Source organism: Pezoporus flaviventris, unplaced genomic scaffold, assembly GCF_033815535.1.
Source record: "Pezoporus flaviventris isolate CSIRO_AGI_PZ_B2104156 unplaced genomic scaffold, CSIRO_AGI_Pfla_v1 ptg000081l, whole genome shotgun sequence".
Lineage (NCBI taxonomy): Eukaryota > Metazoa > Chordata > Aves > Psittaciformes > Psittacidae > Pezoporus > Pezoporus flaviventris.
In genome coordinates, this window is record NW_026892629.1 from 3,250,388 (window position 1) to 3,274,153 (window position 23,766).

Below are 23,766 nucleotides of genomic sequence, written 5' to 3' on the forward strand. Positions count from 1 at the left end.
ATTTTTGTCTTTCCTAATAAAGCTGATTCTCTTTTATGCATATATAGATTTTTCTTCTCCCCTTCTTGGTTCCTCCTGGACTACAATACAAGTAGCTGTAGTCCACAGTTTAATTTACCAGACAAGAAATCTTCATAAATTTTATCCATTCAAAGCTTCATCATTTATAAGGAAAATTATTCATTTTAGACATAGTTTCATGTCTGGCTGTCTATGACACAAGAAATATTAATGAGCATGTGTTTAAAAAGAGAAAGACATGTTTGACAGTTTCATATGAGTAAGAGTAATAAATGGAAAAACACAGTTAGGGTAACGGGTTCATGCTTAAACAGGGGAAGTTTAGATTGGATATAAGGAAGAAGCTCTTTACTGTGAGGGTGGTGAGGCACTGGAACAGGCTGTCCAAAGAAGCAGTAAATGCTCCATCCCTGGCAGTGTTCAAGGCCAGGTTGGATGGAGCCTTGGGCAGCATGGTCTAGTGTGTGGTGTCCCTGCTCATAGCAGGGGTGTCGGAACTAGATGATCTTAAGATGTTTTTGAACCCTAACCCTTCTATGATTCTGTGATTCTATAATTGTATTTTATTTTATAAGGCATCTTATAATCAGACTCAAAAATAGTTTCTGAGCTTTATTAATTAATATTAGAATGAATACTAGATAACATTATAGAGTAAACTTGAGATATTGTAAGCCAGGTATGAAAAAATTATGTTCTCTTCAGTGGCATTACTAGGCTCAGAGATAAAGAAGGCTGACAGTCTGTTGCAGAGGAAAAGACTGTTGAAGCTGGGAATGGCTTAATGAGCAGACAGAGCTAAAGTTGGACTAGGTGAATAATGTGAGAGGCTGAAAAGCAGAGGCAAAGCAAGTCAGCGACTGCTTGCAATTCACAGGCCTCAATTTTCATCAGATCTTTTTAAAAACATATTTTTTAAAAAAACCCAGCAGCGCACCCACGGGAAAAAAACAATTAGATGTACCATGGCATGAGAAACAGACAGATGTACATTGGGACATTAGCATAGATTTCCAACACTGCAAGCAAGTGTCGCATAAGCATATCTATGAACAGAAATAGGTCCAACCCACCCCATATGAACTTGATTATGAAATTAGCAGGGAATTTGAGAAAAGGGCCAAGAGGAAGGGCTAATAAAGAAAAACTAAAAATCCACTGTTTATTATTACCTGTTCAGTAGCAATTTAGATGAGAGACAGAAGATGTAGCAACCTGAACTCCCTCCCTGCACCAACTTTATTCTAGGACAGAGCACTTCCTTTCTCTGTGAGAAACCTTTGCTTTATGAAGAAAGACCTGAAAAAAGGCCTAGGGTGCTAAGTATACAGCATTTTCTGAACTTCTGAAGGAAATTCATAGCATTATTCTAAAAATCTCTGATATTTCACTCGTACTGTCATGTTCTGGAAATTCTCACCCTTTGCAATTCTCTTCCATTTTTATGCTGTCATCTGGGCAATTTCCATAGTTTGATGCCAATTAATTTCTTGAATGCTTCATGAAAAGCCTTTTTTTATGTAACAACTGAAAATCCCCCAAAGAAAGTTATTTGACATTGATAGACTTTAAAAATTAAGCCAAAACTTTCTCATATGCTGATGTGTTTAAGGGTTTCTGCCAAAAAAGAAAGATCATTATTCTGCAAAACAATGTTTTGAATCTCTAGACAGAAATAAATGCGACTTGTCCGTTATAAAAGCTGCTGTGTTTTGTCATTACTCAATTAAATGTAGTTAGTTTTCTCTATGAAATAAATTACAATAATGTTAGCATATCTTTACTGAAATTAATAATAATTTAGCTAGAATCTAGTTTATTCCATTATTCTTTTCCAAATCCCAGACCTCTGGGTGGGGGGGAAAAGGAGTTTCCATATTCATGTGGTATTTTACAGGCACACACCAACTCACCCTGTCCATTCTCAGGGCTGCCAAGGAACTCCACAGGTAAGGCAGGTTAGGGCTAAACCACACTCTGCCTGTTGCTAAGATTTGTTATTTTGTTTACTGTACTGTGCTTATCACAGCTACCTGGATTACTCCAAAGGATGAACACTGTAAACTCACATTGTCTTGCTAATTATTTTAAACAAACCTCTAGCAAGAGCTCCTCTCTAACTCTGAAAAGAAGAACCAATAAAAACATTCTTAAAAATTACGTCTTGAAATGTCTTTCTATAGAAAGTTCTCATTTGCAGATTTTGCAAAAAATTGCAGGAAAACCACATCTCAATTTCATTATTAACTGAAGGACATACAGAAACTGAGATCTCTTGAAGTAAGACAGGAAGCAAGATCTCTCAAGACATGTGGCTGACTTCCTTCCAGCATTTCAGGAGAATATGTTGTTCCTCTGTTCATTTTACCTGCATCAGAACGTGAGCACAAGGGAGAGTAGGTCTGGCAGTAACAAGGTACAAGTATATTTTATACACAGAAAGACTCCTTTCCAACCCTAACTATTCTATGATTTTATGATTCTATATTAAGATGTAAACCTTTTTTTTTTTTTAGGAAATGTTTAATTTAGAATAAAGTGACATTGTATACACATTTGATTTATTCTGCAAAGCTTTTTAGTTTGCCCACATAACAGCCATAATGGGTGCCAACGACAAATGCTGCTTCTATTATTTAACTTAGTACAGTGATTACATTTCATTTTACCCTCGAGTTTGAATTCAAACTTCTGAACAAGCAAAGACTTAAAAGACTGACTCAGAGGTAAATAAAGATTGCATGAAGAGCTCAGACAGCATCTCTTTGGTGGCACTGTGAATGACACAGGCTGGCTCTAAAACAAATGACAAAATGGATGTGGAATATAGAACAAAAAGGAAGAGTCAAGCCTGTAATTCACTTTATAAAACACAACTGTCTTGCTGATACAAAAGCACCACAGCTGCCAAATTTCTTTTGAACAAATTTTGAGTGACTCTCTAACCTCATAGCTGCTCTCTTTGTTTCATCTTCAGCAAGAATATCAAGTCCAAAGGCCAGGACAGCTTAGGATTTTAGTCTCGAAAGAAGCAGCGGCCCAGATTTACCTCTAGATTTAGCTTTGCTTTGCAATGTGGTGTTGTTATGGAGTGGCCTTGACACCAGCCCTTTCAGCCACTCAAAGATCAGCCAAGAAAAGCCTGTTTTGGTAGAGATTCTGCAAATCAGCTCCCACTCACCCTCGCTCTTAAACTCTCTTTGCATTGTTCACACAGGAGAATGACTCAGGCTCTTGATGCTTCAGCTCTAACCTCTTCAATAGCCATTATCAAGACGTACTTCCCACAGGCTGCAGTTCATCATGCACTGCTCCAGCCTGGGTCACCCATGGGGTCACAAATACCCACCAGCAACCCTCCTCCAGCATGGGTTGTTCTCTCCATGTGCCACAGGTCCTGACAGAAGCCTGCACCAGCGTGGGTTTTTCATAGGGTCACAGCCTCCTTCAGACATCCACCTGATGTCGTGTAGGGTCCAAAGCTGGATATCTGCTCCCTTATGGAACCTCCATGGGCTGCAGGGGCACAGCTACCTCACCATGGGCTGCAGTGGAACCTCTGCTCTGGAGAATCTCCTGCCCTCCTTCTGCACTGACCTTGGCTTCTGCTGTTTCTCTCACATATTCTCACTCCTCTCTCTGGCTGAAGTGGCACAGCAACTTTTTCCCTTCTTAACTACATTATCACAGAGTCACTACCATCATCACTGGTGGGCTCAGCCTTTGCCTTGTCCAGTAGTGGGTCTGACTTGGAGCTGGAATTGGCTATAACGGACATAGGGGAAGCTTCTAGCAGTTTCTCACAGAAACCACCCCTGTAGCTGCCCTGCTACCAAAACCTTGCCACGTAAACCCAGTACAATAACACCTGAAAAAGTACGGGTGGGTAAGGAGTCACAGGAGGGGCTGCAGACCACCTAACAAGAAAATAGTAGAGCCAGAGGACTAAAAGTTCATCCAGGAAAGGTTTGCAGACATGATGCAAAATGGGTAATGATAAAAGAAGTGTCACCTTGGGATATGGAGTGACATCTGCTTTTTCCTTATTTTACACTGGCTACCCAAGTCAAGGCTGCCAAAGAAGCTGAAAGGTATTCTCCTTTATTACCTTTCCATATGTTGCTCAGACGCTCAAGGAAAGGCTATCATAGAGGAAACATAAGAAAGAGGGTAAAAAAAGCTTCCACAAAACACTTTGTTGTGAGTAACCACTAGAATTGCGTTCACCAAGCAACAAAGTCAGGAGGTCAAACTCAAATCAACAAAGAAATGGTAGATTGACTCTGTGATACAAAGGTAAGGCATAGGTAAATTATCATAGACAAACTGCAATTAAGCACAAGTGGATGAGGATCCCTCTTTTCTACCAATACATCAGGCTATCACTGGTGATCAGACAGAAATATGGTGCATTTATGCTGCCAGCATTACCCACACCTGACTTTGCCAGCCTAGAGAAAGGAAGGGAGGCAGGTAACCTGGGATCTCACTAGAGTAGCTGCAGCACACAGAGCAACCTGAACATCTTGGACATGTCCACAGGGAGGTATGGCAGATAAAAGGAGTGACTCAGAGTCCTTTTGAAGCTATGAATTGTCTGCAGAAGTAATACCCAGTTATCCTTTGGAAGCTAAGCAAACAGTGGGTGGGACAGGATTTCATGAGTCAATCAGTTGACTCACTGATTGATTATCCCAGATATAAGAGATGTGTCAACTGCAAGAACCAACTACAGACTGCACATTTCTGTTTTAACAGCAACTGAGGCAAGAGCTGCTATTTAGACAATGGCTCCAGTGCTAAGCAGCTTAGGAAAATATGAAAGATGTGTGTGCAAGAACACAGATTCAGTGGAAGGAACTCCAGCGTGTTCTAGTGGCTCCAGCTAACTTCTCCTGGTTCCACAAACTATAAGTTACTTATCTCTTTTACCTAAGAGACTGCTACCTTAATATCCCTCTTTCTTAAAATCCCTATTTCCTCCTTAATGAGTAGCATCATCTTAACTGTACTGCTGTCAACTAACTTTTTTTCAGAGACATGACTGAAAGTGACTCAATTTCAAATTTTAACAAGAGGACAAATTTTAACATCAAAGAAAGTTTCTTTTACCTTTGAAAAACCTGGATGTTTCGAAATGAAACAGGTATGTAAGAGACTGCTTACTTATAAAATATTTCTCATAATCAAGAATGCAAATGATAAAGTAGTAATAGAACTGATAACATAACTGAGTAAACAAATCAATATTAAGCTGTATTTAATACATTCATACTTTCCTCCCAATACACAATTATACATATCAATGTTATCGATGCATAGATGTTGTCATCTGGTACAATCTGTTCTTTTCCAAAGATAAAAATACACAACTTCTAGTCCCAGGGGAATTAATCATTCTGGTAGAGATGATAAAGCAACAGCAAAAAGAGGGTAGTTCCACAAGAAGCAGAAAAAAATCACCTCAAATTACATTTTTATTTAACAGTTTAACAAGCAGCCCCCTTCAAGTGCCTAGCATATCAATGGGACTACCTTATAATGCACCTCTACTCACATCCATTCCTCAAAAAATGACCTGATGGAACAGATTAAAAAAAAAGAAGCAAGAATACAGATTTCCTCTGCATTCATGATTATGGGGTATTTTAAATGTACTTTAATTGACAATAGGTGAGAAGAAAGCATGTGAAATGTGGTATCAAAAATCTTCATAACCTCAGCTGGGGTTTTAAAGTCATGCTAGCAAAAGGATAGGAAACTGCATGCCTATTTAAAACATTAAAGCTTTGAAATTTTCAGCTGAAAAGTTCCTTTTTATCAAAGTGACTTTGATACAACTCTGAAGGAGCCACACTCAATATATCAAATCTCTGTTTGGACTAACATTCATCCTATTTTATTAGCAAGCCTGGGGCATGACATTGCCTATCCTGACCTTTAGGACTGCCCACTGCCTTGTGTTAAAGCAGGACTCTCACAGCTAGGAAGATCCAAGTATGACTATGAGTAATACAACTTCCTAATCTAGCCTTCCTCAAGCTGTTACACTAAGTGTCTGCATAATGACTCAGTGGAAAGGTTATAAAATTACCACAATTCATAAAAATTACATTAAAAAAATAGAATCTTTAACCATCTGTTATTATTTTGGGGGGGGGGGGGGGGGAATAAAACCCCAATCAAATCCAAACCAAAACAAAAAACCCAAACCCCACTAACCCATTTTTATAAAATCATACTTCATTACTATTAAGTGAACCTCTCAACTGGACAAGGAATAGAACTTACTTACAAAGATACAACTGATTGTTACCCAACCTTTCACAGCTAATCAGTTTGTGTCAGCAGCAGTGCAAGCCTTTCCTTCCTTTAGAAAACGCATGAAAGTGAGCTTAAAGACCATCATTTTATTTTTCAAACAAAATTTTGGGACATACTGTCCAAGACAGCTGACTCAGGAGGTCAGAGCCCTGGTTCATATACACAGTGTGAATATAGGATCATAAGATACTGGATAATTCAAGCTAGGCAGGAGCTGGGAGTCTCTAGTCCAACCTCCTGCTCACAGCAGAGCCAGCTGCACAGTCAGACCAGGTTGCTTAGGGGTGCGTTCAGTTTGGCCTGGAAATGCCGCCCCCAGGACAGAGCTGGCATAGCCCTCTGGTCCCACTGCCCCACGGGCAGAAAATTCCTCCCTATATCCAGTCCAAACCTCTCTTGTTGCAACTGGTGTCCCAACACCATGCGGCACTGTGAAGAGCCTTTCTCTGTCTCCTCAGGAACTTCCCTGTAGGTACTGGGAGATGCTGTTAGGTCCTACCAGAGCTGTCTCTTCTGCAGGGCTGAACCAAACCCACTTGCTCGTTATCTTTGCTGAAGCTCTCTCAAGAGCTTCAGCTTCGGACCTCCCCAGGGGCTCCATGCCAAACTCACTCCAGTCTGCCAGTGTCTGTCTTAACATCTTATTAGTGTGAAATTCCTTTTTTAAAATCACCTGAGATTTTATTTGGCTCTAAACTGACTTGAAATAATCAACCAAAAACTATGAAATTTCAACTAAAAGTTACAAACTCAGAAATACTGATAAATATAATTGGAAGCTAAGTGAAGATGTCCGTTACCCAGACTTGGGGAATGCTGTGTCTGCATTCTTGAAATCACACCAAAGAAAAATCCCTTTTGGATTCCTTCATCATTTACAGTATCTCTCATATACTTTAATTATTCCAACCATTATGCCAAGGTCAAAAGTAAGCTGAACACCCAGCAATATTGCACAAAGATGAATGCCTGAACTGCTTATCCTCTTTGCTCTTATTTCCTCAGCTAGAAAGTTTCAGTGGGTCATATATTGTAATTCTATGCAAAATCAGCAACATTCAATATTGGCAGCATTACACAGAGCTCGTTAGCCACTCACAAAAGCACAGAGCACACATCAAAGAGAGAAAGAAGGAACCTGACTTTCTATATTTGCTTTCAAGACACTGCTCTATGACTTGGCCTAGATTTGGTGTACAGGCTTTTGCCTGGCCCAGTTGCACTCACTTTTGAATTTGTTCCGTCCTCAGACACATCTATAGCAGGCTGCAGTAAATCAGGTGTGAGTCTATAGAAGTTCATTAATTTTACCAGCATAAACCTCAAGTAACATGAGTTTGGCACCAGGTCTCTTATGTCTAGAACGGCTCCACAGGGGTCATGCACTAAAACAAACATGTTTTCGAGGCCACAAAACAACTGTCTCATGCAATCTAAACCCACCTGCCCCACCATTGTCATGTGGGATGTCCCAAATTTCCAGCTGTCCAGCTTAGGGCAGCTTTACCAGCTTAGCTCAGGTCTTTGATGACAGACTAAATAAATACAAGCTCTCAGACACTGGATGTATTTGTTTGTGGAATGCCTCCTGTAATCTCTGCATCCACGGTATTAAACTATCAATAAATTGAGAGCTGTAACTTGTTCTCAGATGTGTGCATTGGTAACTTCTTTACTTATGCAAGGAAATTTTCACTTATGCACAGATACATCATGTCCTGTTCTGAAGTATGTTACAGAACTAAGTCAAAAACCAATAGGGAGCTAAAAATAAGACTGGAGAAACAAAAATTGGAAGAAGCTTTATTAAATTTGCAGACAAGGTGTTTAAAAGGTGGTTCCTAGATGAAAAAAATAGAATATGCATATAGGAAAATAAAAGCCAGTATAGTAGGATTTACTTTTGCTTTTATTTGCTTGCATTCTCCAGTTTGCCTGAGTTTTTCCACTAAAAAGCAGCTAGGGTGTTTTGTTTGCTTTTTCTAGCCTAAACTGAATAAGGTGATAACTCTCCTGTATGACTAAAGTGACAAAACCTGTTTCTAAGCTATTTTAGCACTTCAGTTTGTCCATTTTCTAGTGAAAATCAATATTACAAGTGGAAGCAGATACTGGCTGTTTAGCCAAATATTCATAATTATTTTAGACATATTTGTCCATTCACATTAGTACTGTTCATATTTAGCCATTTACAAAGAACCTGGGTTATAGAATCATAGAATCATAGAATAGTTAGGGTTGGAAAGGACCTTAAGATCATCAAGTTCCAACCCCCCTGCCATGGGCAGGGACACCTCACACTAAACCATGCCACCCAATGCTTCATCTAACCTGGTCTTGAACAGTCCCCGGGATGGAGCATTCACAACCTCCCTGGTCAACCTATTCCAGTGCCTCACCACCCTCACAGGAAAGAATTTCCTCCTTATATCCAATCTAAACTTCCTCTATTTAACTTTTCACCTGTTACCCCTTGTCCTGTCACTACATTCCCTAATGAAGAGTCCCTCTCCAGCATCCCTATAGGCCCCCTTCAGATACTGGAAGGCTGCTATCTCTGTTTACAGGTGAAACAAGTAGACTATTTTAATTTTTTTATGCCACACAATCTACCTGGTTTCAGTGTTAACAGAAAGTAAAGTTTTTCATTGAAAATAATCACTTTAGAAGCACAATCTAGTTTAAAATGTGTAAAATAAGCATCTGGATCTTAATGCATGTCTTCAAGTCTGCTTTTTTCACTTTTTATCTTTTAGACATTACAAAAAAATTAAAAGAAGGAGCTTCTTTTAGAAGAAAGGAAGTGAAAACTGTGAGGTAATATTATAGCTAAGCAGCCCTAGAACTGAAATCCAAAATGTGCAGATCTAATAGGAATTCTAAAGCAAGCTCGAAAAACACAGGTCAGAGTATTGATCGGCTATCAACCACATCATAAAATAAATTTTATAAAGGTCTCTAGATGTTTCTGAAAGAATGAATGTGTAAAAGCAGAGTAAAAGGTATGCTCACTGTCATCTACTGCATGCCAAGGAAAGGCATGATTAAATACTCCAGGGCTCAGTGTGCCAGCTAAATTGAATTCCTAATACAAACTGAACATGAAACAAGATCGAAACTGTTAGGAAATATCTTCATTTACAAGTATTAGCATTTTGGGTTCTTCAGTCCTTATGCAAAAAAAATTCAAATAAAACTGTGGCAGGCACTTGGTGTGGAGGTATAAAAGCACAAAAAATGCTGGAGTGCTCTGGCTACCATGTATACTCACATCATCTAGCTTAACTAGCAATTTGTTACTTGATTTAGTCAGAGGCAAAATCTCCAGCCTAGACACGCACTTTATATAGGCAGTGACCAGCTGTCAGGAGACCAAACAAATGTCCTTATCTGCACTACATGCTCAGTTAATCATGTCAATTAGCAGGTTCTAACAACTGCAATTTCCCACTGTATACAAGTGCAATGATTGCAAGATCAAATAATACCGGGAACAGTTAGGCAGTAGGTATTTTAAAGAGGGTGTAAGTAATATAGCTATTAGATATGAAATAAAATCTATTTGCTCCACAACGAAGATGTCTGAGCAAAGCTTTTCCACTGACCAAGGAAATACTTCTTGTTCTATAAAATGTACAAACTCAAAGGAGTAGAAGCCAGGATGCTCTGTTTACTGTCAGAGACCTAGAACCAATCTTTCAAACACACTCAAATAATGCAACCACAGTGTGTGGTTCTATTTGAAAATCTCAGTGCATGATAGAGGTACAAAAAACATGTGAAGTGCTCAACTTAGCAGAACTTAAGGACCTAAGATCAAAAAGTAACTGTGAAAGCCACAGGCTGAAACCTGCTACTTGTCCACTAAACCTGGCAACATAGTTTTAAATTAGCGGCCAAGACATTTCCTGGCTCCCTGGGTGCCCCCAGCCACAAGGTGAGAATGTTTATATGGCCAAAAGGAACACCTGCTTCAGCACACCTGAGCTCTATGCTATTGTTGCACTCATCTGCCCTGTCACTGCCTTCTGAAATGCTCTTTCACGCTATGATCTAAGGAACACTTACAAAACATGGCTCAGCGTCAGGACGTTTTTCACACTGAAGACCTTTGTATGAGTTAATTTGCTCTGCCAAGAAGCAAGACAAATCAGCCCCTTCTAAGGTCTCTGTTCCCATAATTAGCAAAGCCATAGTATCTGAGCTGCCACATTTAAAGTCAGTTCCAGCACCTCTACACTAACTTTCAGTGACTCATGGGGGCAGGTGAACTCAGATAGTTACAATATAATTATATTAATCCATAGGGGCATAATAATCAGTGTATGAGGTTTAGGTTATTCTATCCAAATAGATTTTAATAATAAACCAAATAGGGCATCATTATATTATTAGGACATTAATAATGGAATGAAAATTTTCTTGATTCTCAGGAATCCCCTGAAAATAAGTAAACTGGTTAGTGTGATGCTATTCCCAGTAAGTCAACAATAGTTTCAAAAGCTAGATACAAAAAAGGGAGAGTCAAGCCCTGTTTCATAGAGAATGGAAGGCCCAGTTCAAAAATAGTTCTGGTATCCTTCACATTCAAACTTTTTTGCCCATTAATGGATGTCACAGAAATAAATGATGATCAAATTAACAGTAAAAGTCAACCATGTCTTCAAACACAGGCTACAGTGATCGAGACACGCATCCACATGGGGGCATCAGTAGAACCTGTAAGCATCCACACTGCTGCTCAGCTTGTTGACTAGTAAACACAAGTTCCAAAGTACATACAGAAGCAGGAGTTTCAAGACACAAAATAGTATTTTACGTGCATAAAACAATAGAAATGTCAATATGAAGGCTTGAGATCACTCCCCTTATGTAAATTATCCCTCACAATTTCTTCTGTACTTCAACTCCATTTTCACTTCTAATAACCACTCTCCTTGTGCTGTAATACCCAAAACTAAGGATACTGTGAAAAGGAAGAACCCACAAGGGGCCAAGTAACCCAAGAGTAGTGAGATGCTAAGAGAAAGACATCCTGAAATGCTGTGGGTCACATTTATAGAATTGTATCTTAACCTTTGATAAGCAGAATTCACTTACACAGATAAGTGGTTTGCTTAGTAAATCCTTTTTTTCCCTTTACCATGAATAATATGTGAACAGCATTGAGAGTTAAAGCCAAATAATTCCTTGGTAGTACACAAAGTAAGGCCAGTTAAGTAGAGCAAAACTGCTACCTGCCCACTTTTACTTGCTTCCAGAATGCCCAGGTGCTGTTCACACAGGGAACTTTACACCTAGCTCAAAACTTTCTTTCACAACCCTTAAAAGATCTGCCTCCCTCACCTCAAACATCTACACTCCATCCTGTTGGCCTACATTTCAAACATACACAGCTTTTCCATGAGACCAAAGCCTCTGAAATATGGCAGAGTTGCTGTTACTTCATTTTGCATCTGTGAATCAGCATATGCCTGTCCTGCTGTTTTGCAGAAAACCAGCTCCACCCAGTTGTTCCAGTTAGATTGAGTCACTTACAGAGAGTTTGTGGAATAACAGGCTGCCAGGCCTTAAAAAAAAGAGACTATTCCTTATACATGAGGAATGATTAATGGTACTGCTAGCTAAAGCGTGGTGCCCTAGTTAAAGACCTATTAATGGCTGTGTTGCAGAGAGCATGCTGGCTTATCCAGTATGTTGCACAATTTCAATGCCTTCCACTCATAAAGTCTATAAATCTCTATTTTAACATCCTTGAGCTACCCTGAGTTGACCCATATGATCAGGACAGACGTTAATACTGACTGATACTAGGTAACGTTTATTTTAGCAGATGACAACTTTTATTAGCATGTATTACAGGTTGCAATTTATTCACAAATGACTCACAGTACTCTTTCTTTTAGTTCCTTGAGGTGGTCACTTACATTGCTATTGGTACATCTTATACGCTATTAATATTTTACTTACTTTTAATTTGCCTGGATATGGTCACTCTTAATTAAAAAGACAAGTATCAGTTTATTTTAATGAATATCCTCCTGACTTATACAAAGCCAGCATAATGTTCAGAATGAAGCACTTATAAGTAAGGCACATTTAAACTAAAATGAATACAAAACTGAAGCTATTCAAGGTACCTTGTTACAAACTGTTGGTTGATCTGTGGCACATATAGATGGCATGAACAACTAAGAGATTATTTCAATCATGATTTTAAAGTCAAGACAGAAAATATACTGTCAAGTTTTTCCAGTTAGTGTAAAATTTACATTCTTGTCGTATGTCTTTAGGGACTTCTAAGCTCATCACGGAATATTTTATAGGTGTCAGTCAGTCTGGTATGCCTAAATCTTTAGCCTTAATTCTAAATTCACTGTTGAGGAGAAAAGAAAGTAAAGGTCAGTAAAACTCAGCAGACTACCGAGTACCAACAGATACAGCATGGGTTATTTTATTTTAATTTTAAGAAACTTTTGACAAAATGCCAGCTCTGTGTGTGAAAATCAGGATGAAGAAATGAGGAGAAGGAGGTAAGTCAAAAATATATTTATGGATTGAGCAGCAGGAGGTTGCCAGCTGTCCACCATAAAGTTTTAAGTTCAGAGTATATGGGAAAGAATGAAATACAATATCACCAGTTACTTACTTTTTCAGTAGAAGGCTAGCAATGTGTTAGCAATATACCAAATGACTTGAAATAGATTTACTTAGATAAAGCAACAAGAAAAACGAAAATGAAAATTATCCACATATAATAGAATGTATTCTATAAAATTCATAGAAAATAATCAGAATACTTTTTAACTAATGTTTATTTATGATTCTTCTTTTCTCACAGTTGTGCTTAAAGGTTACGGTTCAATCCTTGTCCCTCCTAGTGGAAAGGCAGCAGCAATGTCAGTGAAAGTATGGAGTAACAGGGAACAGCCATTAAAATACAACAAACATTATGAAGTAGTTGGGACTATCCAGTTTAGTGCAGTTAACACCAACCAGCGCATGCCTGAAGTGTAACCAGTCTCTAGTTTTGTTGAGATACGGTCCTAAAAGTTCAGGTCTTAAGACAGGTACTAAGTTAGCTCTTTTACTTCTTTGGGGAAGCCTTGAGAGCTTTGATTCTGCAGAAAAGACACTTCCTAGAAAACCAAGGGTAAAGTAAATGGGTTAGACAGCTGTATTACTATATATATGTACACAAGTTCAAGTTCATTATGTGACTAAAATGTGAATTAAGTAATTACTACTTGTTTAAGACAATGAAAGTACTGCAGCAATGTCACAGTAAGCCAGATACACAAGAAAGTAAAAGAACAACTGTTATTTTTTTCTAAAAATATGTCCAGGAATTAACAGAGCAAATATTAGAAGGAAAAGGTTCTGTACAACATGAACTCAGCTTGACATTTGAAATAGTGGCTGATAGAGCTGCAAACATTGAGGACCACCCAACGTGAATAAAGAGGTAGAGGACTATAGAGCGATGAACCAGATAGTGCAACTATGTGCAAACAGCCTGGAATGTCACAGATAGAATGTAATTTAACCAATGCAAATGCCAGAAAAATGAAGATAATGAATGAGAACACGCTAGGAGGCAAGGAAAACTCAAATCAACAGAGAGACCTATGCAAACAGTGGAAAAACATGACAGATGAGAATGAAACCAAAAGGGAAGGTAAAAGAAGCATCTGCTTATGAGAACTGTTTTATTCATAGGAAAAGTGTAGGGTCTGTGGGAGTTAACTAGTTGGATACATTTGCAGCTGCTGGCAGATTTGGAAGCTGATCACATCCCCCAGGTTCAGCTGGAGGATAAGACTACAGAACAAAATCCTTCTTCTTTCACATCACACTGTTGTTTTTCCTCTACAGAAAGGATCAACCATCACCTGCTCAGTGGCTGAAATAACCACTTCACAGGTGCTTCATTTAAGGCTTCTCATTTACCCTTCAGTTTTCCTTACCCTAGAGCATTGCTAAGATAGCAAGAAAATTTCCTACAGTCCTAGAAGTCAGGGACTGCTTTATAAGCAACTAGCATAGCCACCATTGGTCAGAGAAGTATGCAGTACTCTGAGCTGTTCATAAGCACCTAAGCCTCAGTCACTTGTGCCAGATGGCTCCCTTGGAAACATGCCTGCATTGCCCTCGTACATGAGTGCAGCTTCTCACACTGCCTTGACACCCCAGGGTGTGGTTCTAAGCGAGGCATATCCCAACTGAGAGTTCCAAATTCCAGCCAATTCTGACACTTCTGCCTTTCAAATAACTGTGAATTTGAGAAAAGGTTTAACACAAGCCCCCTGCAATTTTTCATGGCTGATTGCTGAGTGGGTGGAAGAATGGGTCAGAACAGAGCACTCACAACATCTCTGCTGTACCCCTCAAAAGCTAAATTCAGCAGACGAAGATCCAAAGATAAGATATCTACTATATAATTAGAAATATAATATCTGTACTTTCAGAAAATAAGATCGATCATATTGGTTTATTTGTTGTTGTTCTTGTTGGCAAATTTCTGTTTGTCGTAATGTTTTATTTAGGACCTTTGAAGGAATTCTGGTCAGCTGCAAATGGCAACCATGAATATCCCCAGCTTTTCAGATTGGCTGAAAGCTGTGTTTAGATTTTTCACTTGGACAGTCCATCCCCATACAGTTCCAAGTCACATTTTCCAAGCCATGGAGAGATGCTTGTAGAGCAGACCTCTATTATGTGCTTGCTGATAACACACAGCAGTGTTTTTGTGCCACTTACACAGAAGAAGCCTTCCATACACCTAGGAACAGTCAGTGACAATACTGAACCTGATGGTTTCCCAAGGGCTCTTAAACATGCCTTTGCTGTTAACAGGAGCACAACATTTAGCTCACTGCTGCCAGACATGCTAAAAGCAGGAACACAGTATTATGATCTTAATGCTCAATATTTGTCTGCTTTATTTAAGCTGACTTAAATCTGCAAACAGAAACCCAGCTGAGCACTCTTTTCCTAACTTTTCAGTTCATAATCCATACATAGATCCATAAATATAGCCTGAAGATGTCACATCTGAGAAACAAACTATGACCCATTTTACATAAAGCTTTTGTGTGCACATCATATGGAGCCACGGTAGAATCTTAGCAGATTGTGAAACCAAAAAACCCCAGATGAGTAAACCTGCTTTGGGACCAAGGGGGCAGATTCCTAAATAATCCCTAAAACTGGAAGGAATTATTGTTTCTCCAGCTCTTACCAGTCATCTTAACAAAGATGACTCCCTTGCATGCAGTCTACATGCAGAAACCTTCTTGATGAAATATTCTGACTTACACTGAAATCATTACAGAAATGTCAGTAAAGAGTTTTAGTGTTAATGAAATCATCATCCTCTGGTGCCATAAATATCATCCCATGTGATCCTGCTCACAGAGCATCAACGTATGTAAGGAGATTCTAATTTTCTTTCCATCTAAGGTATAATAAAGATCACACAATTCCTAAAAGCAGGACCATGGTGTCACCTAAACTGCTTTCAGAACTGCTGGAACATTGATGTCACTCTGAAAGCCTCATGTCCTGTGAGCTGAGAGGTGGAGAAGAGTTGAGACAGCAATGTGCCAGTTTTTTCCACCATGGAAACTCACAATCCATGCATGACGTGGCACCCTATGCCACCCCTATTCTATTCTACTGTTGTTATACTCACAAATAAATATAGTGACACCTGTCCTTGGTGAGTGTCATATAGTCCTAATCACATAACACCACTGTGTAGTACTTGTTCTGAAAAAGCATTACTGAAGCACATTGATGAGGTGCAGTACAGCCAACAGAGTATTTCTATGAAACCTTCAATTTTCCAGCACTTCCTGATTATCTTCTGATTTGAGCCATGTGACACAGCTGAGCATTAATATTGATTTTTGAATTTAATTACAGACACTTTGGCTTGGAGAGCTGTGACATGCTGAAATTCAATTGAACTGGGCTTGCCCTGGACTCCTTCAATATGCACTGTGCTGATTAATCCAATCCTGTTCTGATTTTCTGCAATGCAGGCTACACTTATTTGTTCCCATTCCTTCACAATGAATGCTGTCCAGCATTTGCATCCCTGATTCAGCACTTGTTAAACATATGCCCCTCCTCAGCTTGCTATACTTTGTGTTAACTGTTATCACAGAAACATATTGCTTCAAAAACAGGGTCAATAAGAACAAGACAAAGGAAGGGCAGATAGGCACTCCACATGTGTTTTAGGGAGGAACTTACAGATTTAGATTTGCATAGGCTGCAATAGACATATATTACTCAGAATACCTTTATTCTTCTACATCTTTATCCCTATCCTTTCCTTTTGAGAGCACGTGGTTGTTTTGTAGCTCTGTTTTTAAAAACCTTTATTTCACCAAAAATGTAAGTAGATTACATCCACTTAGTGCCAGCTGTTGAGGATTGATGTTAGCTATGGGATAGTGACAAATACTTGCTTACTCTGTTGGCTTACTGACGGGGTAAGGACGTTAAGAAGTCCTGATTCATGTTTCTTACCTATAAAATCATACCCAGACACCAGCATACTGGAATCTCCTTTTAGTCAATATCAAAATAAAATGGTGTTTCACGATGTCCAGAATACAGCTATAAAAATTATGTCATCAGGTGATTACTACCAGTAGAATTTAAAACAGTTTAAAAAGCTTAATATCCATTTCCTCTTCATAGAATAGCTAATGCATAAAAAAGCTTAGAGCAAAATTTTCGAGAGTCATTCAGAACCTCTTTCAGAAGTTACCTGGGAACCCTAATTCAAAATGGAAATTTTGTTCCCAAATTGCTTAAATGTTTTTGACACTTTTACCCTTAGGGTCTGAACCTTCAATTTCAGAAAGGTTCACCTTTAAGCATTTGAGGATTAGAACTTCGCTGTTTCCGTTAACTGGGCCATGGCTCTTTTGCTCTGACCCTACAACACCCTCTTCAAATTCCTATTTACTAATCACCAAGTAATTAAGTTATAACTGTTCCCCCTAGACAGCTATTCCTTCCCCATTTCTGCCTTTTCCTCCACATACACCAACCTTACAAAGAATCGGGTTTAAGACTTTCAGGCAAGCTTTCAACCAATGAATTCACATCTTGCTGTCTTTAGGTGTGCAGATCTGTAGGGCTCTACAGTCTAATGGTCTTTATTGATGGGAAAAGGAGGAGAACCACTTCAAACAAGTATACCCAGGCCATACTGTTCACTGCCCTAAGGTGTTTATAGGATGGTGTCTGTCATTAATTTGGGACCAAATCTTTGCATTTTCCACTTTTATTTCAGCAGTTCAGTCTGCTTGAGGTTTTGAGTTTTACACAAAAAGCAGATTTAAATGCTAAATGATGTCCAAATTCAGTAATACCTCCAAATTACAGTAGGCTTTATATAGCAACAAAATATAGGATGCATGATTGTGTTAATGGAAAAAAAACAACCCAACCTGTTAATTCCGAAGGCATTTGTAAAGTTACTATCAAAGATTTACCAGTCTTTTGCTTAAAGGACCTTTCTAATTATAAAGTCTTTCAACTTTGCTTTTTGAAAATATGCTTCCTTGTAGTTCACAGCCCACCTGCGAATTTCTGAAGAGCTCTTCTGTAGAAAATTACGGGGGGGGGGGGGGAACAATAATAATATCCCATGAACATACATGGAAAATATTATTTATTATAAAATATTAGTAAGACATATGGGCAGCAGCAATAGTTTCCTTAAAAGCTCTCTGTCAGTTGAGCATCTAACCTGGGGACTTAGCATCAATATTATTAACATGCTTAATAACAAAAATGCTGAAATATATGTAAATTCAAAATCATGTGTCTTTCTACTGTTGTACCAATGATTATACAAGGGCTACGTTACTGAATATACCACACATTCGAAATTGATTCATTTACACAAACAAAAATAATAACCATATTAACAGAATAAACAGATTATGTAAGGATTTGTGGGTTTTTTTCCCTATATAGTCTGCCTTGCTAGAACACTGAAGCTGGTCCCTAGACAGTGTCTTCTTCATAGGGATCATTTAATATTCAGCTGCACAGTAAACATTAATTGTGTTCTTCCTCTACACAAAATTAAAAAGAAAGCCATGCTTTGTACCATGTCAACTGCAGCACTTTAACATTCAAAATACCTTCTACAAATATAAACTCTTGCCAATTAGGTGAAAATGTGTTGTTGTTGGGTTTTTTTTTTGCTTATTTTTTAATTACTCTCTCTTCAATTCTGATCTTAAAGCCAAACTAAAATCTAGGGAGAAAACAATTAGTTTAGTCCCTTTACCAATGGTAAAGATAGCACCAGATATTGTTTTAAAAATATAAGACTGGAAAAGATGTATGCTTCATTACTTTACAATCAAAACCCATTTATAATCTTTTTCAACAAATCTACAGCTGCCACTTTAAAAGTGAAGTATTCGTTCCCACTGTCTCACTGGGATCACTTTACCCCAATGTCTAGAAACATTATTCTCACTTCCAGCTCCTTTTTATTCCTGGATTATGCTCATTTTATGCTCATTTGGGTTTGTGTAACATATTCTGAGGTAGTTGAAGACAACTATATTTTTGAGATGCATCTCTGTTGTTGAAACAACCCACTTCTGTTCCTCTCTCTAATGAAATAATTTGTTTCAGTACCTTCAGAATAGCCAGTAATACTAAACAGGACAGATCCATCACTTTTTACATTCTCAGAGCACTTGTTTGACCCATCAGTACATTTAAATGTATGCTAAACTTTACGAATATGAATACTGCAGCTGACCTTGACAGCATTACAAGTGTGCTTCACATTTTTAAGCTAAAATGCTCTGTGCACTGATGGGTTGAAGCAATATGCTCCTCAAATTGCAGACTGAGGCCAAGGGAGCAGGAGGTCAGGATCTGAAGCAGCCAACACAACAGCAGAAAGAGCCGATGCAGTGAGGACAAGCTTGTGCCTCAGTTACAGTAAAACATTTGCAGGGAAAGGAAGTATTGGTGACACAGTAACATTTATTTCTTTAATCATAATTACCTAATACTACTCTAGCATATTCACATATAATTCAGATGCTGAATTAGAAATCAAAGAAGAATAAAGTACTCTACGTGGTATCAGTGAATATCTGGTGAACTGTAGCAGTGCGGCACCTAATCTGCATCTTCTCTGTGTCTGGTAAAATGTGCAAGAACTGCGTTGCCAGTTGTAAGGCATACTAACCACAGAAAACAGATTTACCCCTAGATGCCTTTATTATAACAAAAAGATACTTTAATTTTCATTATTATATAATGAAAAAACTGTCAGCAAATATTTAATCTTTTGAAGCTTACAAAGCTTTTGATTTCAAATATGAACTGTGAAGTCTTGTTTCTTTTGATTTTTTTTTTTTTAAATGCAGTCTGGTTCTCATGTGGGTGAAGACAAAACACCCACATTCATTACACTCATTGATTTGTAACCCTTCACCTTGTCTTCTATTGTATGTTACTTGTCTGATGTCCAACCCTTTCAGTCTAGTTTCTTCAAAGAATTTTGTACCTTATGAGAACAGATTTGATTAAAATTCTCCTATTGCCACTCTAAAGCCTGTTACTTATAGTCTTCTACAGTCTTCTCTTTAGTATTCTCACAGTCTTCCATGCTCATCAGCCACAAATGAAGAAAAGCTGAAGACGCACAAGTTATAGTGTAAAATCTATAGGGCAGGTACATTGTAGATGATTCTTTTTTGTCTTCCATGCTGTGCAGAAGTTCACCTTGATGTACACACAGCAGGTTATGTGGCAAGGCATCCCTTCCTGTTCCCTCAAGTCAACAGCAAAAATCTAAGTCAACTAAATTTTGAATAATTTTTAATTAACAGAAGATTTTAAAGTGTTTTCTGTTGCTAGAAACATCTCCAAAATTAAAGCAAATGCTCTGACTGAAGTTTGCTTTGACACTAACTAATGAAATCCTTTGAAAATACATAAAGCAAAACTTTTGGTTCAGTTCTAGTCACTGGGAAAAAGTGGCCTCATTGGAACCATCCTGACAGACACTTGCAAAATCTTGAGATCAGATTGTGTACTATACTCCTCAGGGGAACATTATTAAAAAAGAGATAAACTTGCAGCCAGTGAGATTTAGATGGACTGTGTGTACTAAGTATAAACACAGATGTTTTCTTGAGTCACTGTCTGCCAGGCACCCTCTATTAACAAAATTAAATTCTCCTATCCTCATAGACAAAACACAGATAAAGAACCGCCTGTGTACTCTCATAAGCCAAATATCATATACTTTAGAGTATCTGTTGCTCAACAACAGTGAATTTAATTATTTTGTTTCTACAGCAAATTTAATTATTTTGTTTATCTGTGAACATTTATGTGAAGATACATATCTTCGCATTTGCATCTTGACATGACTAATGAAAGTACAACGTTTTTTCTGCAACTAATTCATTTCACTTAATATGGCAATGACTGATTGATTTCATTTTCTGGTGTGGAGGACATCCTGTGACACAGCCAATGTTGCTTCAGAACCTCTGAACTTAATTATCTCAAAATAGAAGGCAAAGTAATAGATACTATTTTTCTGTCTCTTTATTTCTGAAATTACCTGCTGCATATCAGAAGATTTTTCAATGATGTTATAGTTAAGCAAATGCTACTGTTATTGGTGCTCAATTCACAACAGGAACTTTGCATTACTAAGGCATGTAAAATTATATCTGTAAATGTCTTTTAGGATTATGCTTAGTATAATTTATTGAAAACAAATTAGAAAAAAAATTCACCTACAATTAGAGGCCTACTTTTCTAAGCACATATAAAATTGTGATTGGCTTTTATGGAAGTTTTGAACGTGCAAGGAATACAAAATGATATTAAGTTGCCCCTCTAAAACTATACAGGATTACGAATACCACATAATTACGCTGTGATCAAAGGGCCCTGGTGATCTTTTAAATTTTGAGAACACAAGTTTGCAAACCTGCCCTCTCAATGTAGAATGAAGTTAGGTATTTTAGTTCAATTTCTAATTGTTTTAAACAGCATTCAGAGACTTTGCACACTGTTGCCGAAGTGTCTTTCCACTTGTCAGTACTGGCTTAATGACTGGACTCAAGATTGATCTTGAAGGTCTTTCCAGCCTAAATAGCTCTATGATCCAAAGCATTTCTTTCACACATAGTACCATAATTTGGAAGCTACACAAATGTGGGCAACACCATAGAGGAAATAAATAAAATATAGTATGAAAGAATTACTCTTCTTTTTTTTAACAGTGCTAGTTTTTCAAAACCAAAATATAATTATATCTAATATTTTCTAGTGGATATTCGGTAACATATGTGCCAACTCAGCATTCTGAATTTTAGTTGCTGATATGCTGGGAAATCTTAGGCCTAGCACCCTTGCAGTGATCCTAAAAATGGAATGATACAGAAAATTGTTTGGATGTGAACATAAATAGCTTTTAGCTTTCTTACCAAAATCTTAACTACGCAAAACTAGTTCTAGGTCAAACAACATATTTTTTTCTATGTTTCATTACCATTTTTAAAAAAAGTTATTTTTAGGGTGATTTTTGACTAAAAACATATTTTTGACAGGAAAAAAAAAAAGAAGACGTTTCAGTTTCAACACTCAAAATGTATTTTGGCTGTTTCAACATCTGTTTTCCATCATTATTGATGATTATACGGGTGCCCACACAAGGTATGTCTTCTTTTAATCTATACAGCATTTTTGCAAACAGACTTCATTAGCAAAAATGCTGTTCTGATATATATGTAGTGTATTCTCCATTTCAGTTCCATCCTACTTCAAAGTTTTGACAATTATTAAATAAAAAATATGATAAAAAGAAACTTTACAGCAGTTCTTCTTTCATATTATTGTCAACTCTGAGTGGGAGTGAAATGTTTCGCATGTAAAAGTGATTTTTTAACCAAAATATTGCACATACAGAAAATGAGTCATATTATAAATCACACAACTTCTGTCAAAAGAAAGAAACACTTCACATAGAACTGACATTCATCTGGTTAAAAAACTGTTTTTATGAAATATAATTTTGAACACCACAAATCATGCTGCTCATAAGAAACTTTTATACAATATGCACACCATTTTCAGATCCATACATTACCAGATGTCAGAGACTGCAGCCAGGCTGGCCCAGTTTTCCAAATTCTTTTCTTTGCAATGGAACATCCTACAAGCCTGCCAAGAGCTGAAAAGTTGCTGCCCAAATACAGGAGACTTATTAGAATTGAAGATGTTTATGGCAATGACCACTTATTTCCCCTTACTGTATTCCATTGTTCTCTCACCAAAAGCTACTCTTGGTTGCCAAAATTTTTGGTTATTCCTGTTTGCTGAGGTTTATGAAGAATGGACTTTTAAATGGTAGCTGCAACGCTACTTTAAATCAGGAAGCTGTAGCAAATGGATATTCTCTAAGGGCAATTAACTTTCTGAACCTTATTTTAACTACAGCTTTTTGTTAGACAACATACTACTTATCCTAAATAGAAGCTCAGTCAGGAAAACTTCCTTGAAGGATATTAATCCTATTCATAGCAGCCCTGTTGCATCTTCCTTTTTGCCAGGCAAAAGACTGCATATATCCACAGAAGCTCCAATTGCTGCCTGGGGACTTCAGAACAGCATTCACTGAACTTTTATTGAAGTGTCCCCTTTGTCACGCTACCAGCCTGGTATCATACATATCTGCTGGAATCTGCTTATCATAAGATAAGCAGAGAAGTAGAACAGGTGGTGACAACAGATGCCATTGCTTTAGACAGGTGAAAGGATATGGTTAAATTCACAATCACATAACTCCTATCAATCCCTCGACCAATGTATTGTTACTAATACAATTTGTCACTGGCAGTAGTTCTCTGTATGCACCCCAGCTGTAACTAACTTCCGTGCAGTCTCATTTCCCAACTTTGACACTGGTTACAATAGTCAGCTTCATGATTAGCTTCAACATTCAAATTACTTAAATTTCTATAAAACATCATGTAACTGGTTACAGTTGGCACTGGATAAATATTAACACATAACATGTAATTTAGAATTGAGATATCAGACGCTGGTAAGACCCTGCTAAGACACTGCTATATGACCTCCAACTGAATACACTAGTGAAATTACGACATTTTTTTGATGCAGGATCAGCCTGTAAGTTGCCAGGAATCAGTACTGCAAGGAATTGAGCACTTTGGCATCCAGTGCTCTGAAATAAATTTTTAGCCTGAGACATGTTATCAGGAGAGCAGGTTGCTTAACACCACATTCTCAGACCCACACAGGAATCTTCCAATTCAGAACAAAGCCAACACCTTGATCTGGCCTTACTCCACACTTAAATTTACACATATCTAACTA

The 23,766-nt window shown here is 37.9% G+C and overlaps 1 protein-coding gene across 3 annotated transcripts in view; it reads right to left on the bottom strand.

The window, feature by feature from the left end:
- TMEM200A (transmembrane protein 200A) overlaps positions 1 to 23,766 on the bottom strand; it is a 53,818-nt gene that overhangs the window by 3,706 nt on the left and 26,346 nt on the right. The gene's annotated exons all lie outside the window — the stretch shown is intronic.